The 18237-nt window shown below is 43.3% G+C and overlaps 1 protein-coding gene across 3 annotated transcripts in view; it reads right to left on the reverse strand.

Annotated features, from left to right (window-relative positions):
- The window catches only part of C7H10orf71 (chromosome 7 C10orf71 homolog), a 29650-nt gene extending 24384 nt beyond the window's left edge, over positions 1–5266 (reverse strand). The window contains exons 1-2 of one of the 3 annotated variants that reach the window (XR_004001348.1): positions 4965–5261; positions 3782–3872 (exon numbers count right to left, since the gene is read on the reverse strand). The gene's annotated coding sequence lies outside the window, so the exon portion shown is untranslated. Of the gene's footprint in view, positions 1–3781; positions 3873–4964 lie in introns of all 3 variants that reach the window. The other 2 variants (XM_030570440.1, XM_030570441.1) reach the window with 2 other exon arrangements.
- Positions 5267–18237: the final 12971 nt, after the last annotated feature.

Here is an 18237-nt window from a genome sequence, read left to right on the forward strand (position 1 = left end):
AGGGTGGGGAAGGAACTAAAGCTTCATATACATGCCAATGTGTGTGAGCCAAAATACAAAGGAATCAATTTGACATAGTAATATCTTCCCTATGATTATATCCTGCTCCTCAGAATTTGTCCCCTGCCTCTTCTGTAATCATATAAAATAAGTACAGAACTAGTCTCGTGGAGGACAGGCAGGGCCCCATCTACCTACATAGCACTGGAGATATGTGTGGAACAGGTGCTCATCCCTGAAATAACCTTGAAAGGACAGGACATGGGGCCTTTTCTCTTTCTCTCTTTCTTTTATTGTCTCTTTCTTGAGGGATCTGTGATCTTGGATTCTCTTCCTCTTAATGAGCAACCCACCAGTGGCATCCTTATGAACGACCTGTTTCCTCTTTGGCTGCGTTGATGGGCTCCTAGGATTTACTGTTCTGCTTTGGGAACCTGATTTGATGCTTTGTTCTCAGCGCTGTTGTACCTATGTCCTAGTTTCTGTGCTCTGTTTTAAAGCAAGCGCTCTGAGACCTTGACAGTTGGTTGTTTTTGATTATAAATATTCGTTATAACAACAAAGAAAGATGACAAGCAACTAGTTCTAACCAGAATCTAGTCCTGCTCATAGATGAGTTTGTTGTTACCCATTCTGTATACCACATCACTCGCCGTCGCCTCGGTAAGGCCAATTCCCTCTCTGTGTATCTGTTGCCACAGCAGGTGTTTTGCTCACTGGAGAGGTTCCAGAATCCAGGGTCAAATATGGACTTTTGGAGCCCCCCAGCAAGACATTATTGTAAGATACTCATCCTCTCATTTTATCCTCCTTCCCTATTTCCCAGATCTCCTCACTCCTTTCTCTCCCACCTGCCTGGGGGATTTGGGTCTTGGGGTCCCCAGGGAAGGTTTTTCAGGGGGACCAGAGTGCCCCAAAACACTCTAATTTTTTGGGTGGTGGCAGCAAGTACCAGGTCCAAGCTGGTAACTAAGCTTGGAGGTTTTCATGCTAACCCCCATATTTTGGACGCTAAGGTCCAAATCTGGGACTAGAGTTATGACAGGAGCCCCCCAGCAAGACATTATTGTAAGATACTCATCCTCTCATTTTATCCTCCTTCCCTATTTCCCAGATCTCCTCACTCCTTTCTCTCCCGCCTGCCTGGCTGAGGGGATGGAAAAGGCCTTAAACCAGGTCGTTTCCCAGAGGTGTGCTTGGCTAACTGCTGGATGTTGTGTGTCACTAACAGAGCACCACTCAGTGCAAACGGGCAGCAGCAGACTCCACAGTCCTGCTGAGCACAGGATCACCCTCCAATCAGGACCCTTTTGGGCCCAGGTTTTGCTGGGCCCCAAAGGCCCAGTCTACCTATGTGCACATGTCTACATGCAATTCAAAGGTACATTCAAGAACACAGACCACATAGGTAAACAAAATTACTTCTCAATCCAACCCTTTTGTGGAAACATACCATATATCAAATCCTAAGTCATTCCACAATGGCTCAAGCAAAAGGATTGACAGATTTGCCTGGATAACAGTTACAAGAGCTGGTCCATTCTCCACTAAAATATCAAGCCTGCCCAACAAAATTCAATAGCAAAAGTCCCATTATTTTCCATAGGTGCAGGATCAGTTCTATGTTTTCCCTTGGCATGACGTAGTATGTATAGGTACACTGCTTTGTGTGGATGCTATATCATGTTGCATTGCATTTCTTCCTAGATCTGTGCATTGGAACACAATGTCTTGTACGGTGAAAAAAAAACCCAAGGGCATGGCAAGCAGCTGAAATATACCATGTCCAGGGCAAAGGGGGACATCAAAATGAGCTCAAACTGAGCAGAACTGACTGTAAGGTATGGCAACCCATGTGTGATCCAACTAAAGCTGATGACAGAGGCAGAGCTGGAGAGGCAGGATCTACAGTAGCTGTGAACTGGCTGATTCTGCCATTTGCTGACCCCGCACATTAATTTGATGCATGGCCAGAGTTAATCTTGTTGCACTTCTTTAGAAACTTTTCTAACAAATTAAAGGGCCTTCTGCCACCTCCCCCCCATCTAAGTGCAGAACATGAGATATGAAGTTTCCAAGCGTTGTTCTGATCCAAATCTCTAGCACATTGTTCCAAATAGCTCCAGAAGTAACACTTGAGAGCACACGCAAGGCAAGGAAAAGGGCGGGGGGTGATGTAAAGGTGATGTAGCTAGGTGAGAGACTTGGAAATGAGTCTGCACCACTGCCGGGCCTCTTCTATTTGTGGCTAGATTACTTGGATTCCATCACTGCATAATTTAGATTAATCACTCCCAATTAGTGCCTCTGCATACATCACTATTAGCAAGCCCAGGAGACAGGCAACACGGAACTCAGTTAAAGAAACACACCCCATGTCCATCCATGACCATGTGGGAGGACAGCAAGGGGATTCTGAGAGAAGGGGAAGCCATTATCCCAAGTCTAAGGGGAGAGGGCACCCTCTGATGATCTCACAAATTGATTCAAATGGATTCTGGAAGGGAGCAAAGATCTGTACCACCCACTTCATACAGGGCCAGAACTTTATGCGAATGGCAATCACCCCAAAACACATGGACAAGCAAGCAGCGCACATGAACCTGACAAGTGGCACAACACTCACCATCTGATCACATCGTATCTAGATACAAATCAAGACGAATGTGCACCAAATCACACAATTTGCATAAGCCAGCTCGTGGCATGCAACCAACTTGGGCCAAATGCAGATAGCAGAACTTCACTGAAGTAAGTGGAGTTACAACCACTTGCCTCTGGGCAAAGTTTGTCCACCACCAGTACAAAGTTCACACCTCCACACCCCAAGATACATGCTCTCGGTTACATATGCCATACGTGTCTGGTAAATATTTCACACACCTGAATCCTGAAACACACACCACCTCACGACACAACACACAAACCCTGGAAACCCACAACTTCCTCAAACATCTCTCACAGTGGCATACACAGAGGACATGTAAGATACATAAAACCTCACATGTCATCTTGCATGCTACACTCCACTGCATTATATGCAGAGAACTAATCCTAAATAGATTTTAAAAAACCCAGCAGCTGCATTTGCCTGATCAAGCAACTCCAAATGTATTGATAAACCTGGCTACGGTGGACAAACAAAACTGCATTTCAGGCAAGTGGAATATCTCTGGTCCTGGCTGTCATTTCTTTTTGATCTGCATCTTTGCTCAGCTCTGGTAACACCAGCACAATCAAACCCCGAGAGCAGACAAGGCAAACAGCTCAGAGCAACGGGTAGGAATGAAGGATTAGAGTAATCGATTTCTGGCTCACGCTGCAGGGATATAGCTATTTCTTACCCACTCTCCTGCTGGTAATAGCTCACCTTAACTGATCACTCTCGTTAGAGTATGTATGGTAACACCCATTGTTTCATGTTCTCTGTGTGTATATATATCTTCCTACTGTATTTTTCCACTGCATACATCCAAAGAAGTGGGCTGTAGCCCACAAAAGCTTATGCTCAGATAAATTTGTTAGTCTCTAAGGTGCCACAAGTACTCTTGTACTTTTTGTAGATACAGACTAACACGGCTGCTACTCTGAAACCACTCTTTGTTGTGGCCTTCAAATTCAGTAGATAAGCCCCTGTTACAAATAGTTTGCTAACCAAGTTGGGAGTGGGAGGCATAACACTTGTACATAATTTGAAAAAGGTCGGATACCACAGTGACAAACATGGTGGATAGATAGAGTTAATTGTGTGTAGTCCAAAATACAACGGGATCAATTTTACCTGTCGGTATTTTCCATAGGCTAAACCTTCAGGTCCTTACTCAGGAGTTTTGGTCTTTGTGCAAATAAAAATCCCATTGACTCAGTCAAGACTAAGAAAAAAAGTATATTGGCGTCAGTGTTTGATCCCATGATTATTACTTCTTTTCCATTCCTTTACACCCCTTCTCTATTTCCCCCATTCTTTTTTTCCAGCCAGCGTCTTGGCAATGGTGGTAAACGAGTGCAGTGTCCCTCTGACCAATATCAGAACAAAATTAAACATCTCAATGGTAAATTCAGCTTCCATCAGCCCCATAGGCCCAGGGTTTGAATCCTCTTTCCTCCTCAGCTCTCTTAAAGGGCTGTCTAATTATAGACTAATGAACTAAGCATAATCAGTCTGGATTCTCAAGATCCATTTGAATTATTTAGACTTTTACTTATTTTTTTTGCTGATGAGCTTTGCAGCTGGGATAATAAAACATGGTTCCTATGTTGGCAGACTGAGATGTTCCTGCAACAACTGTCTTCCAAAAGCTCATGTCATTTAAGAAATTTTCCAGCGATTACAATTGGATACATGTCATAGTCCTGATCATTTATATCAGCCCCTGTGCATTGCCTACACATTTGAACTATTTTGTTTTTTCATGCACTCATAGCACACTCATTGCATGGAATTTTTCCATTTGTCAAAAAAAAGGAAAAATCCCCCCCAAAACCCTACACATATCCCCCCAGAGTTTTAGAACTATCTTTTGTGTATGCAGTAACCAGCTGGAAAACAAAATCCATTTGTATTGCTTAAAGTTGTTCACAGCACAATAGACAGTTAAACAACATACTGAAAGAGACATTCATAACAACTTAGTAATCTTTTTAGAGGCTCAAGCTAATTTTCCATATAACATTACATTTTATTGCATAAACATTAGTCCCATAAAGAATAACAAAAACCCAACAACTTTCCATCTGGAGACTCTAAGGACAATCCTGCATTCTCCAGAGTGGGAGGAGATGGACAAGAGTAACCAGAGTCTTTTCACCTCTAATTACTGTAGGAAAAATATAAATGCTGTTTAAAGTTTCTCATCTGATCAGTTTCACAGTGGATATTGAAGTGTGCACATGCTCATACACACACACACACAGAGCATCAACATTTCCCTATTTTAAAAAGTCCGTGTAATTTTGCCCCTTACCTTCTGTGATCCAGTTTCCTGATCAGAAATAGTACAGCATTGTGCTTTCTTCAGTTAAGCCAAAACCTTACCCCACTGTATAGAACAGTTAGCTGATTACTAACTCTTCCCAATATTTATATGCTCCAGGATACCCTTTTTAACACGACTCTTTAATGGGAATAAGAATTGAAAACCAAACAAAAAAAAGTAGAGAAGACCAAGCTCTGAGCCCTCACAGTCCTGCCTAGTCAAGTGAAATGAAGTGAGCAAGAAATTCAAAGTTACTAAAATGTACTTAAATAGATATCAGGCAAGGGGAAACCAAATGGAGTTCATGCTGGGGAAGAAGCAAACATACGTATTAGAATAACCATGCGGTGTCAAGTAACAGACATACTCACTCATCAGCTATTTTTACATTGCCAGGGGTAATGCTTCAGAGATACTCTGCAGAAAATGTTATGTGATTGGCTGGTCACTGCCAATGATTCAAACCTTAAAGCATTGCATTTTTAGGTCTCTAGGTGGTGGGTGAAAATGTTCATTAAAGTGATCATTAAAGACAATATCTAAAACATGAGCTCATGAGTAACACATGATTGTCCCAATATACCAGTTCAGAAATAGCTCGTTAGTCATTTCATCATCAGGCCTGGCCAAATGTATCCTGCATTCTTAGTGTAAAGACCCTGCTTTGCTGTCATCGTCATGAGCAGCCATCATGAGAGGGGCGCTGTCATGTTGTTCATTATGAGAATTGCAATAGGGTATTAAATAATAGGAGGAATACGTCAAGAAGTCAGCAAGCTAAGATTTGGTCTCAGAAATATAAACAATGAGATGTATTCCGAGCAGCGCCGCTGAGTCTGCCCAGCTCCCTGCTGAAGTCACCGGGAGATGTGGCTGCTCAGCACCAGTCTGGACTTGGCACACTTACTGTAGCAAAAATAAGAAGCAGAACTGTCTTGATTACACGCCTGCTCCCACTGAAGTCAATGGCAAAGCTCTCACTGACTTTGCTGGGAGCGGGATTGGGCCCTGGACTTGTTTGCATTATTAAAAGGTTTTAGTTACAGATGAAATTAACAAGTCATGGCAATGTGAATAATAATAATACTAATACAGCACCCTCAGTCTGAGGAACTCAAAACACTCTGCAGGCATTAATGAACTAATCCTTACCAGGCGGTAGGTCAGAATCATTACTCCCATATAACCCATGGAGAAACTGAGGCACGGATTAACTAAGACTCACATTTTCAAAGGTGGCCTTTACTTACAGATACCCAACTTTAGTCAACTAAACAATTCACCCAGAGTCTGTAGTAGTGCTAGGTCTGAGCTTTAACCACTAGACCATGTCTCCTTTGTCAATTGCAGGCCAATTCCAGATCCCATTAACTCCACGGCATTTTCCTCTTGTGATGCCAAGATGTGGCCTGATATTGTTCATATTTCCAAGTGCTAGTTGCACCCAAGCCCAGATCACATACACCAGGGGAACTGGAGTATGGAAACCGCCTCAACTCAAGAGAATTCATGTTTGTTGCAGAATGAGGGTGAAAAAGAGATCCTCCTCTCAGATCTGGGGTGAAAATGAAAGGCAGGCAGATGACCTTTAGGCACCCACAGACACTGATGAAGGGGAAACTGTCTCTTACATACACAGCTCTGAAAAGCTCTGCAATGTCTCTGCTAGAGATAGAACAGTCACACTGCCTATGAAGAGAGTCAGGTACAGCCTAGTCTCTGCCAACTGCTGGTGACCCCTCTGTATAGGTGACTGAATCACAGATGAAAAGGTTCCTGTGGAAATTAACCATGGCTTTCAAGTGCTGGAAGGAGCAGCTGATTGTTTATGCAAAGGGGATGGCATGTTGTTCAAGTGCAGTGCATTATTGGGAAGAAAAGCATCAAATGGAAAAACCCAGGACGGCCTGTTATCTGAAAAAGGCACTGTCAAATTGCCATGGACTAATAAAAATATTATATGTGCTCTCCAGACTAAAGATCCTGAAAAGCTCATCCCAAGCTCTAATCATTCTATTTGTGCAATTGAATGGATAATGAATAGATGCATTTACAAACTTTAATAAACAAACTAAATACAGAGATAACTTTGCCTGTTGCTAAAATGAAGCCATCTCTGGGCTGAAATAGTTTAACAGCAAACACAATACAGTGGCACACAAGTCAGTAGCAAAAATTCCTGCTGATTTCACTGGATGGTGGCTCGATAATAGATCCCTTTAAAAGTACAATGAGGATTTAGTTAGACTGGATCTTGCACTGAACACATTCTAAAGTTACCTAAAAGCTCATTATAGTTTATAAAAATATTTCAATTAAAATAATATATAGCTAGATTAGATTATTTAGCTCTTCCTCCACAGTGTTGAGCATCTAGACACAACTGCCCTGGGCCAGTGCTTGGCAACCAGGAAGTGAAACTGATTATAAACAGAAAGGGAAACTGACCAGTCTTTTTTCACCAGGCAAACTACAGTAGAACCTCAGCTTAATACAACTTTGAAACTTACTATGTAGAAGAAAAATGCTGCTTGCCCTTTATTTTTTAATGTAGTTTACATTAAACACAGTTGTCATAAACAGATAAGTAAGAGTTAATAGAACAGAAGTACTTCATATCTCTTTTGCCTGTAAAGGGTTAACAAGATCAGTGAGCCTGGCTGTCACCTGACCAGAGGACCAATCAGGGGACAGGATACTTTCAAATCTTGAGGGAGGGAAGTTTATGTGTGTGCTGTTAGTGTTTGGTGGTTGTTCTCTCTGGGTTCTGAGAGTGACCAGACATGCAACCAGGTTTCTCTCCAATCTCTCTGATACAGGCTCTTATGTACTCAGAATAGTAAGTATTAGGTAAATAAGGCGAGTTAGGCTTATGTTTGTTTTCTTTATTTGCAAATGTGTATTTGGCTGGAAGGAGTTCAAATTTGTATTTTGCTGAAAGGATTTTAATTTGTTCTTGTATACTTAGGCTGGGAGGGTATTTCCAGAGTCTATAGCTGAAAGATCCAGAGGGTCTGGGTCTTGGGGGTCCCTGGGCAAGGTTTTGTGGGGACCAGAGTGTACCAGGCACTGAAATTCCTGGTTAGTGGCAGCGCTACAAGTACTAAGCTGGTAATTGAGCTTAGAGGAATTCATGCTGGTACCCCATCTTTTGGACGCTAGGGTTCAGAGTGGGGAATTATATACCATGACAACAGTACTGTACAGTATTTGCTTTTTTTCTTTTTGGTCTCTGCTGCTGCCTGATTGCGTACTTCCAGTTCTGAATGAGGTGTGCGGTTGACCAGTCAGTTCATACCGCTGGTGTTCGTAACTCTGAGGTTCTACTGTAAGTGAAATGCAAAAAATGAACAAACAGCCTCCATTGTGAAAGGTAACATAGAGGATTTACAATTCTGTCTGTGTTAATAAACAAAGAGGCTACATAGTAACAGAGGAAAGCAATTTTTAAAAATACCATATTGAGTTTTGTTTATCTGTACAATATCTCTATGCACAATGAAGTAGAGTAAGGCAGGCTTGGTTCTCACATCACAGTAGTATGATGCATTATTTATTTAGGTTTACATAGCCCAAAAGCAAGCTAGGTACTTTACAGAGCAAAGGGAAGACAAGGGGTCAGATTTTGGGCACTGCTACAACCCCTTTGCACTGCTTTGGTAACATTAGAGTGGCTGCAGCTCCCCCTGGGGGAATATGCGTCTGTGACCCTGTGCTGCACCTCCTTGCAGCCACTGGCAGTGGGCTGTTCTAGGAGTGGAGCGAAATCAGACTCCAGCAATTATGGCTGGCAGAGCCACCCAGATATGGCTGCCATAAATTAGAACAGTCCCTGTGGCTGCTGTAGCCCAGTGGTTTTTAAACTTTTTTTTTTTTTTTTTTTTTTTTGGTGACCCAGTTGAAGAAAAATGTTGATGCCTGCAACTCAGCGGAGCTGGGGATGAGAAGTTTGGGGTGTAGGTGGGAGTGAGGGCTGGAGGTGCAGGATCTGGGGTGGGGCTAGGGATGAGGGGTTTGGGGTACAGAAGGGGGCTCCAAGTTTGGGGCACACTCAGGGCTGGGGCAGGGGTTTGTGGTGCGGGGTTGGGGCGTGGGCTTACCTCAGGTTGCTCCCAGTCAGTGGCGCAGCTAAGGCAGTTTTCCTGCCTGTCTTGGCACCGTGGACTGCACTGCTCCCCAGAAGCAGCCAGCAGCATGTCCGGCTCCTAGGGGGAGGCACGCAAGCACTGTTTCTCCCCTTGCCCCCAACCCCTGCTGGCCAGTTCCTGGCCAATGGGAGTGTGGAGCTGGTGCTTGGGGCAAAGGCTGCGCACAGAGCCCTGTGGCCCCCCCAGTGCCTAGGAGCCAGACCTGCTGCTGGCTGCTTCCAGGGCACACTGCAGTGTCAGAACAGGTAGGGACTAGCCTGCTTTAGCCAGGTCAGCACCCCTAATGGGACTTTTAACGGCCCAGTCAGTGCTGACCAGAGCCACCATGACTCAGTGCCTTCCATTCCACAACCCAGCAATGGGTCGCAACCCGCAGTTTGAAAACCACTGCTCTGACAAATGCCAGGCCTACATTAAGCCCTGGAGCAGCCTTGAGGCCTGGACTGTGAGAGGCATTGCACAAAATCAAGCCCCACACCTCTGTTCACACTTATAGACATGGTGAACTTGTCTCAGGTAAGGAGCCCCAACCTCTCCTGAGTCAGGCTATCCACACAGGCATCTGTGGGGATCAGGCCTTAATTTCATTAGCAGATAAACCCCAACGGGTAAGAGTAGCAAAGAAACACAAGGATTCTGTTGCACTGGGACTGTGAAACTGGGAACAGATGCGCTGAAAGACAGGAGTTACTGCAAAGCACTGGCTAAACAAGGGAAGAGAGCCTACATTCCAGGAACCTGGGCTGTACTTTTGTTTTGCTGTACTTTCAGGACGTTGCTCCTCCACACCTGTTATGCAGGGCTTTGGGTAGGTGGACGTGGCTACTCATAGATTTTTGTGGCCTCTTTCTTGGTGCTGTCATGCCTTGTCACCCTATTTAGAGCAGGTGTGGAGCCCACACCCCATGCTAGAAGCTGCCACCCCTCCACACAGCAGGTTTTATGTGGTACTAGTTGTGTTGGGTTCCCCACCAAGGTGGGTTTCACCATAAATTAGAGTAAAACATATTGCTACATGGCCTGATTCAGCTACTCCTGCTCTTTCAGCAGCATCCAGATGAAACTGGCTCAAGTCCACAAATCAGAGGTGATTCCTTTAGCTTCAAGCCTCGCAAACTCCCCCTGGGATCTGAAACTCAAGCTAGGCTCCTTCTCTGCATCACACAGCAAGGAAGCTCAGTACAGTGTGGTGCTAAGCTCCTCAGGCCAGATTTACAAAGGCACATATCTGCGTTGTTAAAGGCCTAAATACCCTTGAAAAACGTGTCCCCTCCTGACCATCCTGAACTGCCAGTGAAGACAGAGGCCATTGAAGGCATTCAGCGCTTTGCAGGAGGAAATGAACAGCCTCTCACAAGATCAGGCACTAAATGGGTCTGCACTGCAGTAAATGAAGACATAGTCGATCTAGTTTTAATCTGCACAGGCTAATTCCATCCACCCATCCCAGTCCATCTTAGAATGGTGACCACGTGTGTTGCCATGGCTTCACTGCTATTGTTACTTGAGCTAGCTAGATCAAAACTGTCTCAGGTATGTTAACATGTGCCACAGTTCCTGATTCTAGAGTGTACTATGTTTGCATCTCTATTCAAAATCAAATCAGGGGGCACATTCATGTGACAGCTCAAGCTGATAAGAAATAAAGAAGTGTATGTGAGTGCTCCAAATTAGCTAGGAGAAGGTTTTAGGCTTTAAAATAATAAGTACAAAACAGTGACATTTACCAATGTTAAAACAAGTGTGCCAGAAATGTTATAAACATCACCTTGACCAGGCATTTTTATAAACCCTCCATTTCGGAAAAGAGACATGAGGAATGCAGCATTGGTATTGGTACAACACCAGTATTTCCTCTTTACAAACTACAAAGCAAGAGCAGAAGGGGAGACTGGACTAATTAAAATAGTCGGACATCAGTGATGGGAAACATAAGGCACTATTTTTAGGGAATCATATGAGAGATTGTTTTGAAAGCCCAGCATGCTAGAAGGCTAGTCAACTTGGCTGTGTTACATGGTTCCTCTCGGAATACTTCGCACTGTATTATTCCACAACAGACAAGGTGAGTCAGCCAGGGCACTTTGTGTTCCAGCTTCCCATCACCACCTCACTCAACATTTCAGGCAGTACTTTGAATTTTACACAACACATTGGATCAGATGGCATTAAAGATGCCATGACATCTTTCACGAGGCCAATAACCCGGTCATGTGCACCAAATTCCAGTTTGTTTTAGAGATGGGTCTGGTGCTATCTTCCCAGAGCCAAACACCCCCAACGTTGGGAAAAGCTCAAACCTTAGTAAGAATAATTATAATAAATAATTAATAATGTATTTATTTATTGGAACTACAAGCCCCAGTCAAAATTGGGGCTCCATTGTACTAGGCACTGACCACAGTCATAGTCAGAGACAGTCCCCCAGAAAAGTCTTACCAGACAGAGGAAGTAATTTTTGTTGCTGTTTTTTACTGCTGGAGAATTGAGTAGTGGAGAGACTGAGTGACATGCACTTCTGTCTTCTGAGCTACAGTTCAGCCCCTAACCCACAAACCACTGATACAATCTTTACATCAGAAGCACATATCTAATTGGGTTAACTAAATTCTCCGTTCATCAGATACACTTCCTGTCCCAAACAGTTGTGTAGTGTTGCTGTTCAGCTGCTGAGTTCCACTCCAGAGGTGGCTGCATTTCAGGTGCTGTAGGTGTCAGGAGGGAAATTAGAAGACACTAGAGCTATTAAATAGTGGGCAGCTTGCTTGAACTGTGCAGAGTTTTTCACCCTGTGATTTGCCTTGGGTCTTACTGTGGGTTGTGAAGTGGCAACTGCTGAGCAGAGCTGACCAGAGGACAATTCCATTTTGATTGCTTAACTAGGAAAAGGAAACAAGAGACTCATTTACAAGGTTAAAGCAGGTAAACATAGATACACACAAATGAGTTCCAATCTTAAGTTTCAAAAAAGTAATAGAGGCTTCTATAATAAGCAAGCTTTGTATGTCCTTTAGAGCCAACCCAGGCTATGCACTGGAGATCTTTTGCTCGTGCCTAGTCACCCTTGTCCCTCAGAGTCCAAGCAGCATAAAGATACAGTTCTTGCTTCCTTAGGTTTTTTATTCCCTTCCTCCCTTGTGCTCTAAGTTCCAAGCTCAGCTGCTGGGATGAATCCACCTGCATGTCTCCTTTTCATGGAGGTGGGGGAGAGCAATCAACAAAGTTTTTTGTCTCCTTTAATGTTCCACAGTAGTTTCTCTAGTGTTGATGGGTCTTCCCTGTTGGGCAGGACATACCTTCTCTTGGAGACTAACTAGTGCGAAGTGCTGATGTCTCGCTCCCATCTGGTGATTTACACAGTTACAGAGGCTCACAACAGAACTGCTCAAATATTATCTTATTTGATACAGATATTATAAGTGAGATGGACACTGACAGCAATTTATAAGCATTTCATAAAGTCTAAATACTAAACATATTCTTAGTATTGTTAAAATGAGTATTAGAATTGTAACACACAGGTGAGCCAGACTGATTCCAGCTATGAATTTGTCAGTATTCAATTGAGGCATGGGGATCTTGGCATGAGCTGGCACCTGATATGCCAGTGTCACACCTACACACCATGCTCTGCAGAGCCAGAAATATGAGTGCTACTGCCTGAGAAGCAGAAAATGAAACTGATGAGCATCTATCCACCCTCTTAGCAGAGTGAAATGCAAAATGTAAACAAGAGTGTCAATAGTGACAAACAAAGATTTTTTTGTATTTTTGCAAAATGATACAGTGAGAACACTAAACAATCTGAATTTGCCATCCAGTTAACCAGGAAGCAGTGCCAAAGGAAATGCAGTGTAGAACCCCACCTTTTAAAAATTCATTTTGTTGTACAGCCGTTATTTGAATGCAATTAGTGCAAGATTAACAAGCATGCAGATGGCAGGGTACAGAGATTATCAGCAACTAATGAGATCAATTGAGCCAAACACAGAAGGGCACAGCACATCTAAAAACGTGGTCTGAAAGATAGCACATGCACTTCCCTGAAGAAGGATATTATTAAATAATGATTCTTGGAAGGAAATAACAGAATGGAGGAAGCGAAAGGTACAGCTGCACAAAAGACAGGAAATAGAAATGTATGTTGCTACCAGAGAAGGAAATCCTGATCTCAGGCCAATGTGAAACTGGGTTTGTTAAGGCAGACCTATTGCTGGTTGTCCTACAGAAAATCTGGTTTGGAATCCAGACCAGGATTTTGGAGCAGACAGAAAAGAGACTGTCCACATTTTTCTGGAGCTGGACTTTGCTAGGTGAATTGGTGCTGTGTGGATACTCATGCAGTACAGGCATCCCCAGTGAAGCTCATCATTTATGTACCGCGTTAAGTCTCAGTTCCTTGAATTAAAGAGCTCCCAGTAATCAGGGATTACTCTAGTGAGTAAAGTGACTCATGGGTCTATGCTGGGAAAACAGTGACATTGACTATATGCAATAGTCTAGAATGGCCAAAGTAAAAACACTGAAAACCTCCCCCTAAAGCACCGTTTTCCTCTAATCTCTTGCAGTTAGGGCTGTGCAATTTCACCTGAGATGGTTTAAATCATTCATTTAAATCACCTGACTTAAAAAGATTTTAAAATTTGGAGCTCTGTAAAACTAATTTGAAAATCTGTGTTATTGCAACATTTGATTAAAATGACAATGAACTAAATTATAAATGCTAGGGTTTGGGGGTTTTTTTAAATGCCACGACTGGTAGGGTTTTTACTTGAATTTTACAAAACAGCTATTAACAAAATATTGCAAATGAAGGCCCTGATCCTATAAACACTCATGTGCTTACTTTTATTATTGTGAGTAGTCCTGTTGACTTCCACAGGATTATCATAGTAACGAAGTTGAGCACATGCAGAAATTTTTGTGGAATCAGACCTTGAAGCAGGTACATATTTTCACTCACATGAATAATATCAGTGACTTGGCGGGGACTCTGCATGTACTTAACGTTTAGCATGTGCTTTTGAGTTTGCAAGGCCTTGGGCTACACCTGTATTTGTGTAAAAAAACTTTTAGTGGCATAAAACATTTCTCACTACAAAATAAAATCTCAGCGGTTTTAACAATGGGACATGGTTTATACTTTCAGTATATTAACAAAGTTACTGTGAACTTTTTACGCACAGAGGCCAACATTTTCAAAAACAGGAGCCTAAAGTGAGCTTTCTAAACTCATATTTATGCACCTAAGCCTTCAAATGAGATGGGTCCTCAACATTTAAATTGGCATAGATGAACTGATGGGCCTATTAATCAATTTAGCATGATTTTGAAAGGAGCCTTTCTTGGAAAGTTGCTATTTTGACTGTCAAGTGTCAGAGGGGTAGCCGTGTTAGTCTGGATCTGTAAAAGCAGCAAAGAGTCCTGTGGCACCTTATAGACTAACAGACGTATTGGGAGGTCGATGAATGATCTTCAGTCTCCGAAGTGGTGACATTAGTTCATACACATACACTAAAGTGTACTTAATGGAGAAGGCCATGTGACGGTTGCCACCATCGCTGCCCGTCTCAACACTGGCTTTAGTTTATTTTCCGGCCAAGTACTATGCACCTACCTGGGGAAGAAGCTTGTAAAAAGACCTCATCTATATCCACTTTAAATGTGGTTAAGAGACTTGTAACTGGCACCCTGAAATCCACTTTGTTGCCTTGGCTTCGGGTCCTCACAAACATTCTCCCTCCAACTATTGGATGGGAGATGGCTACCTTGTGCGAGTATAAGGAAGTTCTCACTAACCAAAAGCTTCTGCTTCATGATAACTTGGTTCGCCTACCTTACACTCACTCACCTTAAATCCTGCATTCTGGGAGGCCGGAGAAGCTCTTCTGTGTTCCAGCTTCAACCCAGAAGACACCTGGCAGATGCAGTGGGCAGGTTCTGATGTAAACAACAAGCACCTCTTAGATGATCCCACCATCAGAACTCTAAAAGCAGCAAAGAATCCTGTGGCACCTTATAGACTAACAGACATTTTAGAGCATGAGCTTTCGTGGGTGAATACCCACTTCATCAGACGCTGCATCTGACGAAGTGGGTATTCACCCACGAAAGCTCATGCTCTAAAATGTCTGTTAGTCTATAAGGTGCCACAGGATTCTTTGCTGCTTTTACAGATCCAGACTAACACGGCTACCCCTCTGATACTTGACATCAGAACTCTGAGATTTCTTGCTCTGCTGAAGAACGGAGATGACCGTGGAAGATGCAGGTACCTGATACACAAATGGAGAATCCAGAATTTGCCACAATGCAAATACAGAGATTTCTAAACCATCGGACACATTGTGAACCTGTGCCCCATCTTTTCATTTCAAGGAGATATTGCAAAGGTGCACTCTGCATCTCCTAAAGCTCTTCCAAGGATTTCAAACCTTTTAACTTGTCAATGTTGCTACTTCCATATGAGAGAAGAAGAATGGACCTAAGGATGAGATTTTCAAAAGCACCTCCGTATGTGGTGGAGGAGCATAAGTCCCACTGACCTCAAAATGCAAACTCAGATAAAGAGTAGAGCCTGTCAAAGCATTTCAGCTTTCTTAACTTGTGGAAGTTCAATATACTGGATGGTGATATTGGTTGCAAATAGAGCATGGACTATTGGCCTGGTCCAGCTCCCATTAAGTCAATGGAAACACTCCCATAAACTTCAGCGGAAGCTGGTGAGGCCCTATTTGCTCATCAGGTCAGTGGTTTAGTATAGTTTGTGTTGTTCCCACAGTAAGGACGTTAATGAGGTCTTGGGCTTGTCTTTGTCAGTATGGATGAGCATTGTAAGTGTGAAATTTCATCATCAAAAAAAAATTGGTCTGTTAATCAGAAATTCTACTAACAGGAAAATAATTATAGAAACAATTACAAAAGTTTCACTTTTTAACAATTTAAGACTATAAAATGGCAAGAAGGTAAAGAACTAGCAACATATAGATAAAAATCAATTTAAATTTAAAAAAAAAATCAAGATTTAAATTGTAAAGACCAGGGGGTTTTAAACCATGATTTTTATCCACCCTGCTTTCAGGTGAAATAATTTAACAAGAACTGTAACAGCAAGAGGTAAAACATTTTCAGACAGCCAAGTGATTTTTTTAAGTCAGCAGTTTGTCTTTATCTAACTGAAAGTGTGAATTTCAGATTGTATATTCCGTTGTAAATATTCATAAATCTCAATATGCTCTGCATTGGTTAGTTACATATGTCATTTTAATCTGGAATCAATACAAGATGATGCATGTAACTAGCCAACTGTGTGTGAATTGTGAATTTTACTGTCAAATACAAAATTAAAAATTCACTTTCGAATATTGAATCTGAAAATTCACTTTGTTTTAGTCACTGAGCCAGTAAAGCTTGAGTACACAAATGCTCATGGAATGTAATCATGAAAGAACTGCAAACACACTCAAACTGAAATTTGCTTTTGACTTCAAATATTTGTAAAAATCTTACACCACTCTAATCAAGGCACTTTTTGCAGGAGATATTAATTTTAGTATCCTGACTCATATCCAGCTTTGCATTTTCTACAGTTCTACCACTTCTGTTGAGTCAACCTCAAAGCTAATGTTCACCAAACACTCACACTCTCCTTCAAGCATCATCTGAAAACTCACCTCTTCCACAAAGTATTCCAGCTTTCAGACCACATGCCCCATTTGTTTAGCACTCAAGCTGTTTTAGTTTGTAATGTCTCTTACACACTCATGAGTTTATAACATACCCTATCTTAGTATTTTCTATAGTGACCACCACCAGGGCCGGTGCAACCATTTAGGCAAACTAGGCAGTCGCCTGGGGAGCCTAAAAGCCCCCTCAGGCGAGGAGGTAGAGGTGAGCTGGGTGAGGGGGCGCATGGAGAGGGTTGCCTGCAATAACAAGGAGAGGGTGCACAGAGGAACCGCTCCCTGCGTCAGCTCACCTCTGCTCTGCCTCCTTCGCTGAGCACACAGCCCAGCTCTAAGTCTCCTCCAATCAGCGCCGCAAGCCTGGATGGGGAGGAGAATTAGAGCAGTGCCGACGTGCTCAGTGGAGGAGGTGGAGCCGAGGTGAGCTGGGGCGGGCTACTCAGGCAGGCTCAGTTTCTGCAGGAGGTATCCCCAGGCAGGGTTAGCTGACAGGGGAAGGGGGGAAGTCTCCCCAGGCAGGGTTAGCTGCGGGGGGGGGGGGGAAGGGGCCAAGTCTCCCCAGGCAAGGTTAGCTGACGGGGCAGGGGGAAATTTCCCCAGGCAGGGTCACCTACCGGAGAGGGGAGGGAAGGGAGGAAGTTTCCCCAGGTAGGGTTAGTTGCCATGGGGGGAGAGGGGTTAGCTGTTGCGGTGAGGGGGTTAGCAGCTGAGGGGGGTGCTCCCCAGGTAGGGGGCTGAGTTAGCTGCTGTGGAGTGGGCGGGTTAGCTGGGGAGGGTTCAAGGTGGAAGTTTCGCCTAGGGTGCAAAACTTCCCTAGGCGAAACTTCCTTGCACCAGCCCTGACCAGCCCCCTACTAACCAAGCCGTTACATTAGTAATTAAAATGGGTGATTGTAAAATCTATCTCCAATAGTTTTATTTTGATTTAGCTTAAATCAATTAGAAATCAACTTCAGACACTACTGAAATAAGGCACTCTTTGGCTGAAATAAGAGCATCCACAGAGAGACTGCACCAGTTGAACTCAGTCGATATAAAATAACACCTCTAGTTAAATAGATGCAACTTCCTTGTGCAGACAAGTCTTAAGATTCCGAGCAGTTAAGTCATTCACCCCAGGTCACACAATGAGCCTATGGTGAAACCAGGACTAGCATCCAGATCTCCTTAACTTCTAGCACTATGTCCTGTTCATCAGATCATGCTGACTCCACAGAGGGTAAAATCTCCAGAGCTCATTTCTGCTCTAAACTGTTGCCTGCCATTGCTGGGCACTCCTTAGCAGCTGATACTTTCTACCCCAGAGGTGGCTTTGGGGGCTTTATGATTGTAAAATATGATCACTCTTAGGGAACAGTCAGAATCACAGCAGCTTACCTCAGGGGAAGAGAGACACCTCTGCATGCTAGTTTCAGTGTTTGGATTTAC

This window comes from Gopherus evgoodei, chromosome 7 (genome assembly GCF_007399415.2).
Source record: "Gopherus evgoodei ecotype Sinaloan lineage chromosome 7, rGopEvg1_v1.p, whole genome shotgun sequence".
NCBI classification, from domain to species: Eukaryota; Metazoa; Chordata; order Testudines; family Testudinidae; genus Gopherus; species Gopherus evgoodei.